Genomic DNA, 23,116 nt, shown 5'->3' with positions numbered 1-23,116 from the left:
AGAACATTTTTATTTAATTTTAATTACTTTTTTTTTTTTTTTTTTTTTTTTCACACAAAACTAAGTTGGAATGTTTTAGCAATCATTGGCAGATACATTTTTATTTAATTTTTTTTTTTTTTTTCACACAAAACTAAGTTGGAATGTTTTAGCATTCATTGGCAGATACATTTTTATTTAATTTTCATTATTTTTTAAAAAAAAAAATTTTTTTTCACACAAAACTAAGTTGGAATGTTTTTAGCGCTCTTTGGCAGATACATTTTTATTTAATTGTAATTTTTAATTTTTTCACACAAAACTGAGTTGGAATGTTTTTAGTAATCATTGGCAGATACATTTTAATTTAATTGTATCTATTATTTTATTTATTTTTTTTCACACAAAACTAAGTTGGAATGTTTTTAGCGTTCATTGGCCGATACATTTTTATTTAATTAAATTGTTTTATTTTTTGTAAATCTTTTCACACAAACTAAGTTGGAATGTTTGAAGCGTTCATTGGCAGATACATTTTTATTTAATTGTAATTTTTTTTTTTTTTTTTTTTTTTTTTTTTTCACACAAAACTAAGTTGGAATGTTTTTAGCAATCATTGGCAGATACATTTTGATTTAATTAAAAAAAACAATTTTTCACACAAAACTAAGTTGGAATGTTTTTAGCAATTGTTGGCAGAACATTTTTATTTAATTTTAATTACTTTTTTTAATTTTTTTTTTTTTTTTTCACACAAAACTAAGTTGGAATGTTTTAGCAATCATTGGCAGATACATTTTTATTTATTTTTTTTATTTTTTTTCACACAAAACTAAGTTGGAATGTTTTTAGCAATCGTTGGCAGATACATTTTTATTTAATTTTAATTACTTTTTTTTATTTATTTATTTTTTTTCACACAAAACTAAGTTTGAATGTTTTAGCATTCATTGGCAGATACATTTTTATTTAATTTTCATTATTTTTAAAAAAATTTTTTTTTTTTTTCACACAAAACTAAGTTGGAATGTTTTTAGCGCTCTTTGGCAGATACATTTTTATTTAATTGTAATTTTTAATTTTTTCACACAAAACTGAGTTGGAATGTTTTTAGTAATCATTGGCAGATACATTTTAATTTAATTGTATCTATTTTTTATTTTTTTTTTTTCACACAAAACTAAGTTGGAATGTTTTTAGCGTTCATTGGCCGATACATTTTTATTTAATTAAATTTTTTAATTTTTTGTAAATCTTTTCACACAAAACTAAGTTGGAATGTTTGAAGCGTTCATTGGCAGATACATTTTTATTTAATTGTAATTTTTTTTTTTTTTTTTTTAATTTTTTCACACAAAACTAAGTTGGAATGTTTTTAGCAATAATTGGCAGATACATTTTTATTTAATTAAATGGGTTTTTTTTTTTTTTTTTTTTTTTTCACACAAAACTAAGTTTGAATGTTTTTAGCGTTCATTGGCAGATACATTTGTATTTAAAAAATTTTTTATTTTTTTTTTTCACACAAACTAAGTTGGAATGTTTTTAGCAATCATTGGCAGACACATTTGTATTTAATTTATTTTTTATATTTTTTCACACAAAACTAAATTAGAATGTTTTTAGCAATCATTGGCAGATACATTTTTATTTAATTTAAATTATTTTTTTTTAGTATTATTTTTTTTCACACAAAACTAAGTTGGAATGTTTTTAGTGTTCATTGGCAGATATATTTTTTTTTATTGTAATTTTTTTTTTTTTTTTTTCACACAAAACTTTATTTAAATTTTATTTAAAAAGCTCAAACGTTTCATACAAGACTGTTTGACTGAATTGGTCAAAAAAATTATAATTTAATATAACTTAGTTTAATTTTTTCAATTTGATTTAATCCAAAGTAATGTATTTAAATTGTATTTAGTTTTATGAATTAAATTATTTTATTTTATTTTATTTATTTTATGTAAAAAAAAAAAAATTCTGAATGTATATATTATTTATTTATTATACTGAATTTGAGCAACAAAAGACCAAATCCAGTGAAAGGTCAAAAGAGTGAAACTTTTGCCAAAGTGTTGTTATCCAGGTAAGGTCTTGGAAACCCTCCTCACCTGAAGAGAGTATTGTTGGCGGAGTGTTTAGCGGGCTTGCTGCAGTCGCCGTGTCCCTCGGGGATGAAGCCCCGCTGCTTCTTGAAGCTCTCGGCGCCCTTGGCGACGATGGCCACGCCCTCCCTGACTCGCTGCCGCAGGCTCTTCCTCCACTGCTCGGTGATGACGCCGATCACGCCCACGGGGAAGCTGGCGGGCGGCGGGATCTCGGGGTTGCCCACGGCCAGGCTGGGGAGGATCCAGATGTAGCCCGGCCCCACCAGGCCCACCTCGGTCGCCTGGTGGAACAGGAAGTGGGCCTCCTCGAAGGAGCAGTAGACCAGCAGGACCTGGGAGTCCACCTACGGAACAAAAACACAGTTTTGGCCTGTTTGGTTCCACTTCATAAACTTTTTTTGTTTCTTCTTTTTAATTTTTACAACAACACATACCACTTCCAATCTTATTTTTTCTTTTTTTATTATAATTTTGACAACAAATACCACTTCCTAATCTTATTTATTTATTATTTTGTTGTTATTATTTTTACAACACATACCACTTCCCAATCTTATTTATTTTATTTTGTTATTATTATTATTACAACACATACCACTTCCCAAACTTATTTATTTATTATTTTTTTATTCTTATTTTTACAACACATACCATTTCCCAATCTTATTTATTCATTATTTTTTTATTATTGTTTTTACAACGCATACCACTTCCCAATCTTATTTAATCATTATTTTGTTATTATTATTTTTACAACACATACCACTTCCCAATCTTTTTTATTTTATTTTTACAACACATACCACTTCCCAGTCTTATTAATTTATTATTTAGTTATGTTTATTTTTACAACACATGCCACCTCCCAATCGTATTTATTTTATTTTTAATTATCATTTTTACAACACATGCCACCTCCCAATCTTTTTTATTTTATTTTTAAATATTATTTTTACAACACATGCCACTTCCCAATCTTATTTATTTTATTTTTAAATATTATTTTTACAACACATGCCACTTCCCAATCGTATTTATTTTATTTTTAAATATTATTTTTACAACACATGCCACTTCCCAATCTTATTTATTTTGTTTTTAAATATTATTTTTACAACACATACCACTTCCCAATCGTATTTATTTTATTTTTGTATTATTATTTTTACAACACATACCACTTCCCAATCTTATTTATTTATCATTTATTTATTATTATTTTTACAAAACATACCACTTCCCAATCTTATTTATTTATTATTTTTGTATTATTATTTTTCAACACATGCCACTTCCCAATCTTATCTATTTCATTTTTAATCATCATTTTTACAACACATATCACTTCCCAATCTTATTTATTTATGTTTATTTTTACAACGCATGCCACTTCCCAATCTTATTTATTTTATGTTTTATTATTATTTTTACAACACCTATCACTTCCCAATCTTATTTATTTATGTTTATTTTTACAACACATGCCACTTCCCAATCTTACTTATATTATTTTTAATTATCATTTTTACAACACATGCCACTTCCCAATCGTATTTATTTTATTTTTAAATATTATTTTTACAACACATACCACTTCACAATTGTTTTTATGTTATTTTTATTTTCACAACACATACCACTTCCCAATCTTATTTATTTTATTTTGTTATTATTATTCTTACAACACATACCACTTCCCAAACTTATTTATTTTCTTATTATTTTATTATTATTTTTACAACTCATACCATTTCCCAATCTTATTTATTCATTATTTTGTTATTATTTATTGTTTTTACAACGCATACCACTTCCCAATCTTTTTTATTTTATTTTTACAACACATACCATTTTCCAATCTTATTAATTTACAATTTAGTTATGTTTATTTTTACAACACATGCCACTTCCCAATCTTATTTATTTTATTTTTAATTATGATTTTTACAACACATGCCACTCCCCAACCGTATTTATTTTATGTTTTTATTATTATTTTTTACAACACATACCACTTCCCAATCTTATTTATTTATTATTTTTGTATTATTATTTTTACAACACATACAACTTCCCAAACTTATTTATTTGGTATTTTTGTATTCTTATTTTTACAGCACATACCATTTCCCAATCTTATTTAATCATCATTTTGTTATGATTATTTTTACAACACATACCACTTCCCAATCGTATTTATTTATTTTTTTGTATTATTATTTTTACAACACATGCCACTTCCCAATCTTATTTATTTTATTTTTAAAATTTTTACAACATGCCACTTCCTAATCTTAGTTTGTTTTTTTCATTTTTACAACACAATCTTTTTTTTACAGCACATACCACTTCACAATCTTTTTTTTCATTATTTTATGTTTTTTATTTTTACAACACATACTACTTCACAATTGTTTTAAAATTGTATTTTTACAGCACATACCACTTCCCATCCATCCATCCATCCATTTGCTACCGCTTGTCCCACTTCCCAATCTTACCTGCTGCAGAATGCGCCTGGTTCTGGCGTCGTTTGCGCCGACGGACATTTCCATGGACAGGACGTCCTGCAGGTGCCACAGGAAGTAGGAAGTGTCCGTGTAGGACTCCACCATGTCCACAAAGGTGTCGTATCCTGGAAGCAAGCTGGTGATGACGGCGAACTCACCCCAGTCGTATTCTTCCATCAGCTGAGACAGAAAAAAAAATAAAAACGAAGACAAAAGTTCATGCTAACAAAATGAGAAAATACAAGACGGAGGAACCTCCAACCCTCAGCCTTTGATGACAACTAACAGTGGTGGATCACAGCTGACAGTGGTGGCTAACAGCTAACAGTGGTGGATCACAGCTAACAGTGGTGGATCACAGCTGACAGTGGTGGATCACAGCTAACAGTGGTGGCTAACAGCTAACAGTGGTGGATCACAGGGAAAAACCTGGAAAATGTGCTAACTTTACCACTTTTGGTGCAGTTTTTCCACTTCTATTGTTGCAATTAGCATTTGGTTCTTTAGCCTAACATCACTGCTGTGTGGCGGACTACATAAAATGATGTGGTGGACTACATAATATGATGTGGTGGACTACATAAAATGATGTGGCGGACTACATAAAATGATGTGGCGGACTACATAAAATGATGTGGTGGACAACATAAAATGATGTGGCGGACTACATAAAATGATGTGGCGGACTTCATAAAATGATGTGGTGGACTAAATAAAATTATGTGGTTGACTACATAAAATGATGTGGCTGACTACATAAAATGATGTGGTAGACTACATAAAATGATGTGGTGGACTACATAAAATGATGTGGTAGACTACATAAAATGATGTGGCTGACTACATAAAATGATGTGGCGGACTACATCAAATGATGTGGCGGACTTCATAAAATGATGTGGTGGACTACATAAAATGATGTGGTGGACTACATAAAATGATGTGGCTGACTACATAAAATGATGTGGCGGACTACATAAAATAATGTGGCGGACTACATAAAATGATGTGGCTGACTACATAAAATGATGTGGTGGACTACATAAAATGATGTGGTTGACTACATAAAATGATGTGGTAGACTACATAAAATGATGTGGGGGACTACATAAAATGATGTGGTGGACTACATAAAATGATGTGGTGGACTACATAAAATTAATGTGGTGGACTACATAAAATGATGTGGTGGACTACATAAAATGATGTGGTGGACTACATAAAATGATGTGGTGGACTACATAAAATTAATGTGGTGGACTACATGAAATGATGTGGTGGACTACATAAAATGATGTGGCTGACTACATAAAATGATGTGGCGGACTACATAAAATGATGTGGCTGACTACATAAAATGATGTGGCGGACTACATAAAATGATGTGGCGGACTATATAAAATTATGTGGAGGGCCATGTTAATATGACTTGGTGGGCCATATAAAATGATGTGGCGGTCTACATAAAATGATGTGGCGGGCCATATTAAAATTATGTGGAGGGCCATTTTAAAATGATGTGGTAGGCCACTTAAAATGATGTGGCGGACTACATAAAATGACGTGGCGGACTACATAAAATGATGTGGTGAACTACATAAAATGATGTGGCGGACTACATAAAATGATGTGGTGGACTACATAAAATGATGTGGCGGACTACATAAAATGATGTGGCGGACTACATAAAATGATGTGGCGGACTACATAAAATGACGTGGCTGACTACATAAAATGATGTGGCGGACTACATAAAATGATGTGGCGGACTACATAAAATGATGTGGCTGACTACATAAAATGATGTGGCTGACTACATAAAATGATGTGGTAGACTACATAAAATGATGTGGTGGACTACATAAAATGATGTAGCGGACTACATAAAATAATGTGGTGGACTACATAAAATGATGTGGCTGACTACATAAAATGATGTGGCTGACTACATAAAATGATGTGGTGGACTACATAAAATGATGTGGCTGACTACATAAAATGATGTGGCGGACTACATAAAATGATGTGGTGGACTACATAAAATGATGTGGTGGACTACATAAAATGATGTGGTGGACTACATAAAATGATGTGGTTGACAACATAAAATGATGTGGCGGACTACATGAAATGATGTGGCGGACTACATAAAATGATGTGGTGGACTACATAAAATGAAGTGGCTGACTACATAAAATGATGTGGCGGACTACATAAAATGATGTGGTGGACTACATAAAATGATGTGGTGGACTACATAAAATGAAGTGGCTGACTACATAAAATGATGTGGTGGACTACATAAAATGATGTGGTGGACTACATAAAATGATGTGGTGGACTACATAAAATGATGTGGTGGACTACATAAAATGAAGTGGCTGACTACATAAAATGATGTGGTGGACTACATAAAATGATGTGGTGGACTACATAAAATGATGTGGTGGACTACATAAAATGATGTGGCGGACTACATAAAATGATGTGGTGGACTTCATAAAATGATGTGGTGGACTTCATAAAATGATGTGGCTGACTACATAAAATGATGTGGGCCATTTTAAGATGATGTGGCTCAATAACAAAATAACAATATCAAGAATGTAACAAAACGATCAACACAAGAGAAAACAAACTAATATTTGGACAAAAAACAAAACAAAAATAATATGTGTGGTATATGCTAGGCTAACGTCTTAGCAACCAGACGTTCGACTCATTTTAGTAGCTTTGGGGGTTTTTTTTGCAGGGATTCCAAAACTATCCCTGCCAATGATCCCATTAATTCCCCAAAGAGCAGCGAGGTCATGGCGTCTAATCCTGACGCTCATCTGTGTGCGTTTGACATCTGCAAGGTACGTCATTCACCAGCCCGGCCTGAGAGGTCTTGGATTAAGTCAGTGGTCCTCAAACTTTTTTTGTCATCCCCCACTTTGGACAAGGTGGAGTTTTCAAGCCCCACCTGCCCCCATCGCCCCAACAGAACGCTAATGCCAAGCTTACCATTTTCAAATTTATTGAACATCAAGTAACATCAAGTTGTATACATTCAAACTCAATAACACAAAATAACATCAAGTTCAATAATAAATTAAATAACTGTTCAGCTGTGGTATAACTTGCATCAAGTTCAATAATAAATAAAATAACTTGCATCAAGTTCAATAATAAATAAAACAAAAGTGTTATAACTTGCATCAAGTTCAATAATAAATCAAAAAAAGTGTTATAACTTGCATCAAGTTCAATAATAAATAAAATAACTTGCATCAAGTTCAATAATAAATAAAACAAAAGTGTTATAACTTGCATCAAGTTCAATAATAAATCAAAAAAGTGTTATAACTTGCATCAAGTTCAATAATAAATCAAATAACTTGCATCAAGTTCAATAATAAATCAAATAAAAGTTTTATAACTTGCATCAAGTTCAATAATAAATCAAATAACTTGCATCAAGTTCAATAATAAATAAAACAAAAGTGTTATAACTTGCATCAAGTTCAATAATAAATCAAATAAAAGTGTTATAACTTGCATCAAGTTCAATAATAAATCAAATAAAAGTGTTATAACTTGCATCAAGTTCAATAATAAATAAAATAACTTGCATCAAGTTCAATAATAAATAAAACAAAAGTGTTATAACTTGCATCAAGTTCAATAATAAATCAAATAAAAGTGTTATAACTTGCATCAAGTTCAATAATAAATAAAATAACTTGCATCAAGTTCAATAATAAATAAAACAAAAGTGTTATAACTTGCATCAAGTTCAATAATAAATCAAAAAAAGTGTTATAACTTGCATCAAGTTCAATAATAAATCAAAAAAAGTGTTATAACTTGCATCAAGTTCAATAATAAATCAAATAACTTGCATCAAGTTCAATAATAAATCAAATAAAAGTTTTATAACTTGCATCAAGTTCAATAATAAATCAAATAACTTGCATCAAGTTCAATAATAAATAAAACAAAAGTGTTATAACTTGCATCAAGTTCAATAATAAATCAAATAAAAGTTTTATAACTTGCATCAAGTTCAATAATAAATCAAATAACTTGCATCAAGTTCAATAATAAATCAAATAAAAGTGTTATAACTTGCATCAAGTTCAATAATAAATCAAATAACTTGCATCAAGTTCAATAATAAATAAAATAAAAGTGTTATAATTTCCATCAAGTTCAATAATAAATCAAAAAAAGTGTTATAACTTGCATCAAGTTCAATAATAAATCAAATAACTTGCATCAATTTCAATAATAAATAAAATAGAAGTGTTATAACTTGCATCAAGTTCAATAATAAATCAAATAACTTGCATCAAGTTCAATAACAAATCAAATAAAAGTGTTATAACTTGCATCAAGTTCAATAATAAATCAAATAACTTGCATCAAGTTCAATAATAAATCAAATAAAAGTGTTATAACTTGCATCAAGTTCAATAATAAATCAAATAACTTGCATCAATTTCAATAATAAATAAAATAGAAGTGTTATAACTTGCATCAAGTTCAATAATAAATCAAATAACTTGCATCAACTTTAATAATAAATAAAATAGAAGTGTTATAACTTGCATCAAGTTCAATAATAAATCAAATAACTTGCATCAACTTCAATAATAAATAAAATAAAAGTGTTATAACTTGCATCAAGTTCAATAATAAATCAAATAACTTGCATCAATTTCAATAATAAATAAAATAGAAGTGTTATAACTTGCATCAAGTTCAATAATAAATCAAATAACTTGCATCAAGTTCAATAATAAATCAAATAAAAGTGTTATAACTTGCATCAAGTTCAATAATAAATCAAATAACTTGCATCAAGTTCAATAATAAATCAAATAAAAGTGTTATAACTTGCATCAAGTTCAATAATAAATCAAATAACTTGCATCAATTTCAATAATAAATAACATAGAAGTGTTATAACTTGCATCAAGTTCAATAATAAATCAAATAACTTGCATCAAGTTCAATAATAAATCAAATAAAAGTGTCATAACTTGCATCAAGTTCAATAATAAATCAAATAACTTGCATCAAGTTCAATAATAAATCAAATAAAAGTGTTATAACTTGCATCAAGTTAAATAATAAATCAAATAACGTGCATCAATTTCAATAATAAATAAAATAGAAGTGTTATAACTTGCGTCAAGTTCAATAATAAATCAAATAACTTGCATCAAATTCAATAATAAATAAAATAAAAGTGCCACTTTGCAATCTTTGCAAAAAAAAAAAAAGAAGGAGCTATGCATTTGGCAAGACAGGGCAAGTGAACATGAGTTTTACAGTACTCCAGCATTAGTGGCTGCAATGAACCTGTTTTGCACTGCACAGCTTTTCAAATCGGGGTTGCAGGCTTGACACTGCCACTCTTAGCCTGCTACCCATCCGCGCGAAAGTTTGTTCGGCTTAGCCCCGCCCCCATTAGTTACTGTCGCTATGTCTGTCAAACTTACGCTCCTACCTAGAAAATTAAAGCCTACAGGAAAAATAAGTAATTTACATTTATTTATATAGCGGATTCCACAGACAGAATCACAAAGTGATTTACGGTGTGTATAGAAAATGAAAGCATAGTAAAAAAAAAAAATCTAAGAATATAATTTAAAAAATTAAAAAATTTAAGTGACATTTCCTCCCGTTCCTCGCGCCCCACCTGTCATGTCTCTATTCCCCACCAGTGGGGCGTGCCCCACACTTTGAGAAATGCTGGATTAAAGTGTCCTGTACCTTAAACATGCAGAGGACCTGCTGCTCCAGGGACGCGCCCATCTGCAGGAAGGACGACCCCTCCGTCTGCCGGGAAGGAGAAGACAAAACAAAACATAGTTTAGCTTAGCTTCGTTAGCTTAGCTACGTTTCTCCGCTGGGTCGCTTCAGTCGCAGCCAATCACGATAATGTGGGAAAAAATTATGAAAATTATAATGAAGTAAAAACAATGATTTAAAAAAACATTTTTTATTTTTCATTTTTTAGTAAAAAGGCAATGCAGAATTCGATACAGAAGTATTTGTGGCTTCAAAACTCAAAGATCCGCGATGGCTCCTGTCTCACAACCAGCCAATGAGGTGTCAACTTTGCGGTCACGTGACACAGGTCTTAAACAAACCGGAAGCTCAGTCGCCAGACTTTTATTACCAGATTTTTATTCCGAATTACTGTAAAAGGAAAAACAGTACCATAGTTATTTTCAAAGTAAAATACTGGCGACTGAGCTGCACCACTTTTATCTTGTAGGGTGAAATTCTGGTATATGGAGATAATTTGTTACGAAAGCTTTTTATGAACACTGAATTATTGTAACTGAATTTTTTGAAATTGAAAATTTCATGAACTGAAATGTTGTTTACATTAGATAGTTTTTTGGGGGTAAACAATATATGTATTTTTCTTTTCTTTTTTCTTTTTTTTTTCTTTTTTTCTTTATTGACATCCAGCATCAGACATTCCTATCCATTACATCATAATAACATACATCATATATCTGTTGTCTGCCCAAAATGTCAAAATATTTAGATTTAAATATTTAAATTGAGCTAAAATTGAGCTATACTACATAAATCCAAAGTTACTCACTAGTACAAGAGTCGTTTTTTTCACAGATTATTCACCCCCTTCGTCACATTGCCCGGGATAACACATGCTAACGCATGCTAACGCATGCTAACGTTAGCATTTGCCCATTTTAGCATTTAGCATTCTCCCAAAATACTCAACTTTTTTTCTGTAATATTTGCTATCAATTAATGACATTTTTGAGCAAAATGTGTGTTAAAAAAATTCAGTTTGTAAAAAAAAAAAAAATGTAATTGAGTGTGTAAAAAATCTATAGTTTTTTGGGGTTTTTACAGCGTAAACAATTTTATTCTTTTTTAATTTTTTTTTATTTTTTTTTATTGACAGCCAGCATCAGGAATTCCTATCCATTACATCATATTTACTTTTACTCAAGTAATTATATGGATTACTACATTTTTACATGAAGTTGCCATGGAAACCTCCTCCCTCCGCCACATTGGATAACACATGCTAACGCATGCTAACGTTAGCATTTGCGCATTTTAGCATTCTCCCAAAATACTCGACTTTTTTTCTGTAATATTTGCTATCAATTAATGACATTTTTGAGCAAAATGTGTGTTAAAAAAATCAATTTTATAAAAAAATAAATAAATAAAAAATGTGATTGAGTGTGTAAAAAATCTATGGTTTTTTGGGTTTTTTACAGCGTAAACAATTTTTTAAAAAATTTTTTTTCCCATTTTATTTTTATTGACAGCCAGCATCAGGCATTCCTATCCATTACATCATATTTACTTTTAATCAAGTAATTATATGGATTACTACATTTTTACATGAAGTTGCCATGGAAACCTCCTCCCTCCGCCACATTGGATAACACATGCTAACGCATGCTAACGTTAGCATTTGCGCATTTTAGCATTCTCCCAAAATACTCGACTTTTTTTCGGTAATATTTGCTATCAATTAATGACATTTTTGAGCAAAATGTGTGTTAAAAAAATCAATTTTGTAAAAAAAAAAAAAAAAAATGTGATTAAGTGTGTAAAAAATCTACAGGTTTTTGGGTTTTTTCAGCGTAATTTTTTATTATTTTTTTTTTTTCTTTTTTTTTTTTATTGACAGCCAGCATCAGGCATTCCTATCCATTACATCATATTTACTTTTACTCAAGTAATTATATGGATTACTACATTTTTACATGAAGTTGCCATGGAAACCTCCTCCCTCCGCCACATTGGATAACACATGCTAACACATACTAACATTAGCATTTGCGCATTTTAGCATTCTCCCAAAATACTCGACTTTTTTTCTGTAATATTTGCTATCAATTAATGACATTTTTGAGCAAAATGTGTGTTAAAAAAATAAATTTTATAAAAAAAAAATGAAAAAAAAATGTGATTGAGTGTGTAAAAAATCTATAGTTTTTTGGGGGTTTTACAGTGTAAACAATTTATTTTATTTTTTTTTCATTTTATTTTTATTGACAGCCAGCATCAGGCATTCCTATCCATTACATCATATTTACTTTTACTCAAGTAATGATATGGATTACTACATTTTTACATGAAGTTGCCATGGAAACCTCCTCCCTCCGCCACATTGGATAACACATGCTAACGCATGCTAACGTTAGCATTTGCGCATTTTAGCATTCTCCCAAAATACTCGACTTTTTTTCTGTAATATTTGCTATCAATTAATGACATTTTTGAGCAAAATGTGTGTTAAAAAAATCAATTTTGTAAAAAAAAAAAAAAAAAAGTGATTAAGTGTGTAAAAAATCTACAGTTTTTTGGGGTTTTTACAGCGTAAACAATTTTTTTTATTTTTTTTTTTCCATTTTATTTTTATTGACAGCCAGCATCAGGCATTCCTATCCATTACATCATATTTACTTTTACTCAAGTAATTATATGGATTACTACATTTTTACATGAAGTTGCCATGGAAACCTCCTCCCTCCGCCACATTGGATAACACATGCTAACGCATGCCAACGTTAGCATTTGCGCATTTTAGCATTCTCCGAAAATACTCGACTTTTTTCTGTAATATTTGCTATCAATTAATGACATTTTTGAGCAAAATGTGTGTTAAAAAAATCAATTTTATAAAAAAAAAAAAAAAAATGTGATTGAGTGTGTAAAAAATCTATAGTTTTTTGGGGTTTTCACAGCATAAACAATTATTATTATTTTTATTTTTTTTTATTTTTTTTTATTGACAGCCAGCATCAGGCATTCCTATCCATTACATCATATTTACTTTTACTCAAGTAATTATATGGATTACTACATTTTTACATGAAGTTGCCATGGAAACCTCCTCCCTCCGCCACATTGGATAACACATGCTAACGCATGCTAACGTTAGCATTTGCGCATTTTAGAATTCTCCCAAAATACTCGACTTTTTTTCTGTAATATTTGCTATCAATTAATGACATTTTTGAGCAAAATGTGTGTTAAAAAAATCAATTTTATGAAAAAAAAAAAAAAAATGTGATTGAGTGTGTAAAAAATCTATAGTTTTTTGGGGTTTTTACAGCATAAACAATTATTATTATTTTTTTATTTTTTTTTATTTTTTTATTGACAGCCAGCATCAGGCATTCCTATCCATCACATCATATTTACTTTTACTCAAGTAATTATATGGATTACTACATTTTTACATGAAGTTGCCATGGAAACCTCCTCCCTCCGCCACATTGGATAACACATGCTAACGCCTGCTAACGTTAGCATTTGCGCATTTTAGCATTCTCCCAAAATACTCAACTTTTTTCTGTAATATTTGCTATCAATTAATGACATTTTTGAGCAAAATGTGTGTTAAAAAAATACATTTTATAAAAAAAAAAAAAAAATGTGATTGAGTGTGTAAAAAATCTATAGTTTTTTGGGGTTTTTACAGCGTAAACAATTTTTTTTAATTATTTTTTTTTTCATTTTTTTTTTATTGACAGCCAGCATCAGGCATTCCTATCCATTACATCATATTTACTTTTACTCAAGTAGTTATATGGATTACTACATTTTTACATGACGTTGCCATGGAAACCTCCTCCCTCCGCCACATTGGATAACACATGCTAACGCATGCTAACGTTAGCATTTGCGCATTTTAGCATTCTCCCAAAATACTCGACTTTTTTTCTGTAATATTTGCTATCAATTAATGACATTTTTGAGCAAAATGTGTGTTAAAAATATCAATTTTGTAAAAAAAAAAAAAAAAAATGTGATTAAGTGTGTAAAAAATCTACAGTTTTTTGGGTTTTTTACAGCGTAATTTTTATTTATTTATTTATTTTTTTATTTTTTTTTTATTGACAGCCAGCATCAGGCATTCCTATCCATTACATCATATTTACTTTTACTCAAATAATTATATGGATTACTACATTTTTAAATGAAGTTGCCATGGAAACCTCCTCCCTCCGCCACATTGGATAACACATGCTAACGCATGCTAATGTTAGCATTTGCGCATTTTAGCATTCTCCCAAAATACTCAACTTTTTTTCTGTAATATTTGCTATCAATTAATGACATTTTTTAGCAAAATGTGTGTTAAAAAAATCAATTTTATAAAAAAAAAAAAAAAAATGTAATTGAGTGTGTAAAAAATCTATAGTTTTTTGGGTTTTTTACAGCATGAACAATTTTTTTTTTTTTTTTTTTTTCATTTTATTTTTATTGACAGCCAGCATCAGGCATTCCTATCCATTACATCATATTTACTTTTACTCAAGTAATTATATGGATTACTACATTTTTACATGAAGTTGCCATGGAAACCTCCTCCCTCCTCCACATTGGATAACACATGCTAACGCATGCCAACGTTAGCATTTGCGCATTTTAGCATTCTCCCAAAATACTCGACTTTTTTTCTGTAATATTTGCTATCAATTAATGACATTTTTGAGCAAAATGTGTGTTAAAAAAATCAATTTTGTAAAAAAAAAAAAAAAAAGTGATTAAGTGTGTAAAAAATCTACAGTTTTTTGGGGTTTTTACAGCGTAAACAATTTTTTTTATTTTTTTTTTTCCATTTTATTTTTATTGACAGCCAGCATCAGGCATTCCTATCCATTACATCATATTTACTTTTACTCAAGTAATTATATGGATTACTACATTTTTACATGAAGTTGCCATGGAAACCTCCTCCCTCCGCCACATTGGATAACACATGCTAACGCATGCCAACGTTAGCATTTGCGCATTTTAGCATTCTCCGAAAATACTCGACTTTTTTCTGTAATATTTGCTATCAATTAATGACATTTTTGAGCAAAATGTGTGTTAAAAAAATCAATTTTATAAAAAAAAAAAAAAAAATGTGATTGAGTGTGTAAAAAATCTATAGTTTTTTGGGGTTTTCACAGCATAAACAATTATTATTATTTTTATTTTTTTTATTTTTTTTTATTGACAGCCAGCATCAGGCATTCCTATCCATTACATCATATTTACTTTTACTCAAGTAATTATATGGATTACTACATTTTTACATGAAGTTGCCATGGAAACCTCCTCCCTCCGCCACATTGGATAACACATGCTAACGCATGCTAACGTTAGCATTTGCGCATTTTAGAATTCTCCCAAAATACTCGACTTTTTTTCTGTAATATTTGCTATCAATTAATGACATTTTTGAGCAAAATGTGTGTTAAAAAAATCAATTTTATGAAAAAAAAAAAAAAAATGTGATTGAGTGTGTAAAAAATCTATAGTTTTTTGGGGTTTTTACAGCATAAACAATTATTATTATTTTTTTATTTTTTTTTATTTTTTTATTGACAGCCAGCATCAGGCATTCCTATCCATCACATCATATTTACTTTTACTCAAGTAATTATATGGATTACTACATTTTTACATGAAGTTGCCATGGAAACCTCCTCCCTCCGCCACATTGGATAACACATGCTAACGCCTGCTAACGTTAGCATTTGCGCATTTTAGCATTCTCCCAAAATACTCAACTTTTTTTCTGTAATATTTGCTATCAATTAATGACATTTTTGAGCAAAATGTGTGTTAAAAAAATACATTTTATAAAAAAAAAAAAAATGTGATTGAGTGTGTAAAAAATCTATAGTTTTTTGGGGTTTTTACAGCGTAAACAATTTTTTTTAATTATTTTTTTTTTCATTTTTTTTTTATTGACAGCCAGCATCAGGCATTCCTATCCATTACATCATATTTACTTTTACTCAAGTAGTTATATGGATTACTACATTTTTACATGACGTTGCCATGGAAACCTCCTCCCTCCGCCACATTGGATAACACATGCTAACGCATGCTAACGTTAGCATTTGCGCATTTTAGCATTCTCCCAAAATACTCGACTTTTTTTCTGTAATATTTGCTATCAATTAATGACATTTTTGAGCAAAATGTGTGTTAAAAATATCAATTTTGTAAAAAAAAAAAAAAAAAATGTGATTAAGTGTGTAAAAAATCTACAGTTTTTTGGGTTTTTTACAGCGTAATTTTTATTTATTTATTTTTTTATTTATTTTTTTTTTATTGACAGCCAGCATCAGGCATTCCTATCCATTACATCATATTTACTTTTACTCAAATAATTATATGGATTACTACATTTTTAAATGAAGTTGCCATGGAAACCTCCTCCCTCCGCCACATTGGATAACACATGCTAACGCATGCTAATGTTAGCATTTGCGCATTTTAGCATTCTCCCAAAATACTCAACTTTTTTTCTGTAATATTTGCTATCAATTAATGACATTTTTTAGCAAAATGTGTGTTAAAAAAATCAATTTTATAAAAAAAAAAAAAAAAATGTAATTGAGTGTGTAAAAAATCTATAGTTTTTTGGGTTTTTTACAGCATGAACAATTTTTTTTTTTTTTTTTTTTTCATTTTATTTTTATTGACAGCCAGCATCAGGCATTCCTATCCATTACATCATATTTACTTTTACTCAAGTAATTATATGGATTACTACATTTTTACATGAAGTTGCCATGGAAACCTCCTCCCTCCTCCACATTGGATAACACATGCTAACGCATGCCAACGTTAGCATTTGCGCATTTTAGCATTCTCCCAAAATACTCGACTTTTTTTCTGTAATATTTGCTATCAATTGATGACATTTTTTAGCAAAATGTGTGTTAAAAAAATCAATTTTATAAAAAAAAAAAAAAAAAAATGTAATTGAGTGTGTAAAAAATCTATAGTTTTTTGGGTTTTTTACAGCATGAACAATTTTTTTTTTTTTTTTTTTTTCATTTTATTTTTATTGACAGCCAGCATCAGGCATTCCTATCCATTACATCATATTTACTTTTACTCAAGTAATTATATGGATTACTACATTTTTACATGAAGTTGCCATGGAAACCTCCTCCCTCCGCCACATTGGATAACACATGCTAACGCGTGCTAACGTTAGCATTTGCGCATTTTAGCATTCTCCCAAAATGCTCGACTTTTTTTCTGTAATATTTGCTATCAATTAATGACATTTTTGAGCAAAATGTGTGTTAAAAAAATCAATTTTATAAAAAAAAAAAAAAAAAATGTAATTGAGTGTGTAAAAAATCTATAGTTTTTTGGGGTTTTTACGCCATAAACAATTATTATTATTAATTTTTTTTTTATTGACAGCCAGCATCAGGCATTCCTATCCATTACATCATATTTACTTTTACTCAAGTAATTATATGGATTACTACATTTTTACATGAAGTTGCCATGGAAACCTCCTCCCTCCGCCACATTGGATAACACATGCTAACGCGTGCTAACGTTAGCATTTGCGCATTTTAGCATTCTCCCAAAATACTCGACTTTTTTTCTGTAATATTTGCTATCAATTAATGACATTTTTGAGCAAAATGTGTGTTAAAAAAATCAATTTTATAAAAAAAAAAAAAAAAAAATGTGATTGAGTGTGTAAAAAATCTATAGTTTTTTGGGTTTTTTACAGCATGAACAATTTATTTTAATTTTTTTTTTTTCATTTTATTTTTATTGACAGCCAGCATCAGGCATTGCTATCCATTACATCATATTTACTTTTACTCAAGTAATTATATGGATTACTACATTTTTACATGAAGTTGCCATGGAAACCTCCTCCCTCCGCCACATTGGATAACACATGCTAACGCATGCTAACGTTAGCATTTGCGCATTTTAGCATTCTCCCAAAATACTCGACTTTTTTTCTGTAATATTTGCTATCAATTAATGACATTTTTGAGAAAAATGTGTGTTAAAAAAAATCAATTTTATAAAAAAAAAAAATAAAAAAAATGTGATTGAGTGTGTAAAAAATCTATAGTTTTTTGGGTTTTTTACAGCGTAAACAATTTTTTTTTTTTTCTTTTTTTTTTAATTGACAGCCAGCATCAGGCATTCCTATCCATTACATCATATTTACTTTTACTCAAGTAATTATATGGATTACTACATTTTTACATGAAGTTGCCACGGAAACCTCCTCCCTCCGCCACATTGGATAACACATGCTAACGCATGCTAACGTTAGCATTTGCGCATTTTAGCATTCTCCCAAAATACTCGACTTTTTTTCTGTAATATTTGCTATCAATTAATGACATTTTTGAGCAAAATGTGTTAAAAAAATCAATTTTATAAAAAAAAAAAAAAAAAATGTGATTGAGTGTGTAAAAAATCTATAGTTTTTTGGGGTTTTTACAGCCTAAACAATTTTTTTTTTTTTTTTCATTTTATTTTTATTGACAGCCAGCATCAGGCATTCCTATCCATTACATCATATTTACTTTTACTCAAGTAATTATATGGATTACTACATTTTTACATGAAGTTGCCATGGAAACCTCCTCCCTCCGTCACATTGGATAACACATGCTAACGCATGCTAACGTTAGCATTTGCGCATTTTAGCATTCTCCCAAAATACTCGACTTTTTTTCTGTAATATTTGCTATCAATTAATGACATTTTTGAGCAAAATGTGTGTTAAAAAAATCAATTTTATAAAAAAAAAAAAGAAAAGTGATTGAGTGTGTAAAAAATCTATAGTTTTTGGGGTTTTTTACAGCGTAAACAATTTTTTTATTTTTTTTATTTTTTCGACTTTTTTGGGGTTTTTACAGCGTAAACAATTTTTATTTTTATTTTTAATCATTTTATTTTTATTGACAGCCAGCATCAGGCATTCATATCCATTACATCATATTTACTTTTACTCAAGTAATTATATGGATTACTACATTTTTACATGAAGTTGCCATGGAAACCTCCTCCCTCCGCCACATTGGATAACACATGCTAACGCATGCTAATGTTAGCATTTGCGCATTTCAGCATTCTCCCAAAATGCTCGACTTTTTTTCTGTAATATTTGATATCAATTAATGACATTTTTGAGCAAAATGTGTGTTAAAAAAATAAATTTTATGGAAAAAAAAAAAGAAAAGTGATTGAGTGTGTAAAAAATCTATAGTTTTTGGGGGTTTTTACAGCGTAAACAATTTTTTTTATTTTTTATATTTTTTCGACTTTTTTGGGGTTTTTACAGCGTAAACAATTATTTTTATTTTTATTTTTATTTTTTATTTTTTTTATTGACAGCCAGCATCAGGCATTCCTATCCATTACATCATATTTACTTTTACTCAAGTAATTATATGGATTACTACATTTTTACATGAAGTTGCCATGGAAACCTCCTCCCTCCGCCACATTGGATAACACATGCTAACGCATGCTAACGTTAGCATTTGCGCATTTTAGCATTCTCCCAAAATACTCGACTTTTTTTCTGTAATATTTGCTATCAATTAATGACATTTTTGAGCAAAATGTGTGTTAAAAAAATCAATTTTATAAAAAAAAAAAAAAAAAAAATGTGATTGAGTGTGTAAAAAATCTACCGTTTTTTGGGTTTTTTACAGCGTAATTTTTTTTTTTTTTTTTTTTTTTTTTTTTTTATTGACAGCCAGCATCAGGCATTCCTATCCATTACATCATATCTACTTTACTCAAGTAATTATATGGATTACTACATTTTTACATGAAGTTGCCATGGAAACCTCCTTCCTCCGCCACATTGGATAACACATGCTAACGCCTGCTAACGTTAGCATTTGCGCATTTTAGCATTCTCCCAAAATGCTCGACTTTTTTTCCTGTAATATTTGCGAGCTCCCAGGGGCTTGGACTGTGATGTAAGCAGGTGTTATTGACGAGATAGCTGGTGCAAGAACACTTTGGCGTAGCGTCATCAGCGTGATATAAATATATATATATATATGAAAAAAACCACAAACAAAACCACGTATGAGCCGTGGTGTCAGACATGGACGCCCGTAAGGAAGTGGGGAAGGAGGCAGGCGTGTACGTTAAACTGTCAAAGCGCCTTTTGGGAGCTGACTCTCCGGGGCTCGTCTCCGAGGGCGAGGAGCTGTCATCTTCCTCTCCCACAGCTGAGAGGCTACGGGGGGGTAGGGGGGGAGGTAAACACACCCCCTCTACGCCAGCGGTGAGCCTGAGGAATACCAAAAGAGTAACGCAGCCAGACTCGCCGTCATTCAACTTAATCCCAGTCTGGGCTTGTTGGGGCTTCGCCTGGGGAGCGGGCCCTTAAAAATAGCACAAGAGCGGCGACACACACACAAAAAGAAGGGTTATTACTCACGTCACGTGTCATTCACCCGCAATTAGGCGTGGTCAAAGAAGCCCCGCCCCCTGTCCGCCAGGCCCAACCCAATTAATCGGGAAAAACAAGAGCGCGTTATTGTCTCCTTTCATAACGATCTCTGCGCTCTTCCGTCTTCAAAGACGTGTAATTAGCAGTCCCGCTGCAGAGTATGCTAATGTGACAGGGAGGGGGGGTTGGAGGGGGGCGGGGTTTTGATCCGCGTCGCTCGGACCCGATGACACGCCCACCCCTCGGGGATTATAGCACTCACTCCCACTATACACTGTTTAGACTCAAGTATCTAGATCACCGGTGTCGTCATTTTATAAGGTGGGCGAAATGGTAATAATATACTTTAACCAGATGAGGCGATTCCTGAAGGAATTGCGTAAGAATGCTCCAATTCCTGAAGTTGAACTGAAATGCTGACAGAATGTAGTATGAATGTAAGAATCGTTTGTATTTCCAGGAAAAAACGGAATTTGGTTTGGAACTTAGGGAAAGTGTTAGTTTGAATGTCCAGGATGAGAGGAATGTGTTGATGTTGGAATGGTTTGAATAGGTTGAAAAATGGGGGAATTGTGCAACTTGGGAAAAATGTCCCATTCATTTCAATGTCAATGGGAACTTACTGGAAATTTGGGAAATTAGGGGTGAAAAGCGGGATTTTTTTTTTGAAGCATGAATGTCCTGAATGAGCTGAATTAGTTGGTGTTGGAATTGTTTAAATCGGTCCAAAAATGGTAAAGTAGTAACAGTTTTTTAACAAAAAAAAGTAGGGAATTTCGGGAAAACCGGGAATTTTTAAACTTCTAAAACCAACTTGGTTTTTTTTGTCCTGACTAAGAGGAATGTTTTGACAATGGAACGGTTGAAATGGGTTGAAAAAATGTGAAAGGAGTTATCGCACTAAAAAAGGTTGTAAGTAAGGTCAGAAAAAAAACAGGAATTCCTGGAAATTTGTTGAACACGGAAAATGAAAAAAATGAAATTGAAAGTGTTGAAGGTGTAAAGGTTTGAATAGGTTGAAAAATGTGGGAATTGTGCAACTTGGGAAAAATGTCCCATTCATTTCAATTGAAACTTACTGGAAATTTGGGAATTTAGGGGGAAAAGCGGGATTTTTAATTTTTTGAAGCATGAATGTCCTGAATGAGCTGAATTAGTTGGTGTTGGAATTGTTTAAATCGGTCCAGAAATGTTGAAGTAGTAACAGATTTTTAATTTTTTTTAAAAAGTGGTGTCACGGAATTTCGGGAAAACCGGGAAATTTTCAAACTTCTAAAACCAACTTGTTTTTTTTTTTGTCCTGACTAAGAGGAATGTTTTGACAGTGGAACGGTTGAAATGGGTTGAAAAAATGTGAAAGGAGTCATCGCACTAAAAAAGGTTGGAAGTAAGGTCAGAAAAAAAAACAGGAATTCCTGGAAATTTGTTGAACATGGAAAATGAAAAAAATTAAATTGAAAGTGTTGAACGTGTAAAGGTTTGAATAGGTTGAAAAATGGGGGAATTGTGCAACTTGGGAAAAATGTCCCATTCATTTCAATGTCAATGGGAACTTACTGGAAATTTGGGAAATTGGGGTTGAAAAGCGGGATTTTTTTTGAAGCATGAATGTCCTGAATGAGCTGAATTAGTTGGTGTTGTAATTGTTTAAATCGGTCAAGAAATGTTTAAGTAGTAACAGTTTTTTAACAAAAAAAATTACGGAATTTCGGGAAAACCGGGAATTTTTAAACTTCTAAAACCAACTTGTTTTTTTTTTTGTCCTGACTAAGAGGAATGTTTTGACAGTGGAACGGTTGAAATGGGTTGAAAAAATGTGAAATGAGTCATCGCACTAAAAAAGGTTGGAAGTAAGGTCAGAAAAAAAAACAGGAATTCCTGGAAATTTGTTGAACATGGAAAATGAAAAAAATTAAATTGAAAGTGTTGAAGGTGTAAAGGTTTGAATAGGTTGAAAAATGGGGGAATTGTGCAACTTGGGAAAAATGTCCCATTCATTTCAATGTCAATGGGAACTTACTGGAAATTGGGGAAATTGGGGTTGAAAAGCGGGATTTTTTTTGAAGCATGAATGTCCTGAATGAGCTGAATTAGTTGGTGTTGTAATTGTTTAAATCGGTCAAGAAATGTTTAAGTAGTAACAGTTTTTTAACAAAAAAAATTACGGAATTTCGGGAAAACCGGGAATTTTTAAACTTCTAAAACCAACTTGTTTTTTTTTTGTCCTGACTAAGAGGAATGTTTTGACAGTGGAACGG

General features: G+C 30.8%; 1 pseudogene; it reads right to left on the bottom strand.

The window, feature by feature from the left end:
- Positions 1-23,116, bottom strand: part of LOC133656269 (glutamate receptor ionotropic, NMDA 2C-like) — a 181,251-nt pseudogene that overhangs the window by 88,426 nt on the left and 69,709 nt on the right.

The sequence above is a fragment of the Entelurus aequoreus genome, linkage group LG08 (genome assembly GCF_033978785.1).
Source record: "Entelurus aequoreus isolate RoL-2023_Sb linkage group LG08, RoL_Eaeq_v1.1, whole genome shotgun sequence".
Lineage (NCBI taxonomy): Eukaryota > Metazoa > Chordata > Actinopteri > Syngnathiformes > Syngnathidae > Entelurus > Entelurus aequoreus.
Note: the sequence above shows the minus strand (reverse complement) of the source record. Positions and strands in the feature narration are given on the sequence as shown.